We start from the raw sequence: 1,917 nt of genomic DNA on the forward strand, positions 1-1,917 counted from the left end.
ATGTGACATGGACAGATTGTTTTGTATCTGTGGTTTTATGAATATCTCGTGAACTTTGATGCATGAAGTGAAAATGTAAGCAATGCTATTGTTATATATAATTTGTAGCAATGATGATCAGTTGCTTTAAAACATCTTCAATTGTAATACACCATATGACTATGACTGACTGACTGACTGACTGCTCAATTGAAGAATTGTGTTTAACATTTGTAACTTTCAGGAACATGTGTGTGGCACTTACTCAGCTGACTACTACAACTGTTCCCAGTCGGACACAACCAAGGTGGATCCTGTAAGACTGCAGCATGGACTGGACTACTTGTACAGGGTGGCTGATGTCCTTCTGTCCTATGGTGAGTAAGGCACCATTCTGTCCATGTAAATGGCTGTCAAACATGACAATCTGTTGTGCAGTAGAGGTGAATGATATGGTGTTGCCGCTCTGCGTATACAGGAGGGCCTGCCCATTCTGCAGGTTAGCAACATGATGCCTCAGTCCATGTTCCGTGTCAAGCTCAAATTCCACAGCTTGTTCTGTAGACAAAGTTGAGAATGGGCTGGGGATGACACGATTTGCTTCCTCAACAGTCAGCAGACATCCAGTGGAGAAATGGGTGTCGTATAGTCGATTACCCTCTCTCATCACTTCAACAGCAAGGAGCACAATGTTATTACCTATGGTAGGTGAAGACAGACATCTGTGCGCAAACAGGAGAGATATCACTGCACAAGCATTGCTGCCACCAACTCGTCTGTCTATGGTGGATTGTGACAGTTCATGAGGGAAGATGAATTTCTTGATGTTTGATGGCTGTGTTTGACAGTTTGATGGCTGTGTTTGGCAGCTTGAGGGCTGTGTTTGGCGGTTTCTTTCTTCCTCTACACGTGCTTGAGCCAATAGGCTTGGACATGTAATTGTTCCTTTGCGCGATTTGACATGTCCCGGTTTTCTACAATGTGAACATCGCCGCTGTTTGACTATTGGCAGATTTTTCTGATGCAGGACTGTGGAGCTTTCACCAGGCTGTGGCACAGCTGGCCATTCTTGAACTGTGTTTTGCTCAGCCTTTNGATGAGAGAGGAGAAGAAAAAGCAGAAGAAAGAACAAACCGGCTAAAATATAGTTATATAAACGTTCAAAATTATGGTCGCATAACACAGTGTTTATGTGTACAAAAGTAGGTCGGGCACAAAATAGGGCGTCGCAGTTCTTGAAAAGCCATAGAAATTTGTCTGTGCGCGTCATCGAGTCGGAAACTGTGGTGGATAGTAGAGGGATATGTAAGCTTTGAGGCTGTATGAGTTGGGTTACGATGTTTGTTTGGCTGGGTAGAATTTCGCGCACTAATCCGGTTCCCGCTACTTCCGTGTGTCGGCTGCAGGATGGTGACCTCCGCTTTGAATGAATGACTGGTTTATTAGCGCCAAACAAGTGCGCAAGTACATTGTACATATCATAGCAGCCATACAAGGCTGACTTGGTGTATGATACATTATATAATTGTTAAAACAACATTAAGATTCATTCAACAAAGACAGTATATATAGAACTTTATTGCATGACACCTGTACAGGATACAGTGTATGGCAATTTGTACATACAATACATACACACAGAACAGTTTAACTACATGGGTTACTAATATCTAAAAAAATCTAGGAAACTAATCTAGGAAACTAATCTATTTTACACATGGTATATAGTATTGACAATCAGGCTAGCATTATGTGCTGGTTCAGGACAGTATAATATTGTCTCGTTTTTTAAAGGAGTTATATATAAATTGACCGACAAAGGCAGATATATCAGCAGGACATGATAGTAACATATTAAACATTTCTGTCTTATTAGGTGGTAACATTGTATCAGATTTGTATTTAATAGACTGTAACAATTTCTGTCTCTCTCTATCA

At 41.1% G+C, this 1,917-nt stretch overlaps 1 long non-coding RNA gene across 1 annotated transcript in view; it reads left to right on the top strand.

Moving 5' to 3' along the window:
* Positions 1–1,035, top strand: part of LOC118418665 — a 2,484-nt gene extending 1,449 nt beyond the window's left edge. The window contains exon 3 of the long non-coding RNA XR_004831489.1: positions 224–1,035. This is a non-coding gene — a long non-coding RNA (uncharacterized LOC118418665). The remainder of the gene's footprint in view (positions 1–223) is intronic.
* The last annotated feature ends 882 nt before the right edge of the window (positions 1,036–1,917 follow it).

This window comes from Branchiostoma floridae, chromosome 6 (genome assembly GCF_000003815.2).
Source record: "Branchiostoma floridae strain S238N-H82 chromosome 6, Bfl_VNyyK, whole genome shotgun sequence".
Classification (NCBI taxonomy): domain Eukaryota; kingdom Metazoa; phylum Chordata; class Leptocardii; order Amphioxiformes; family Branchiostomatidae; genus Branchiostoma; species Branchiostoma floridae.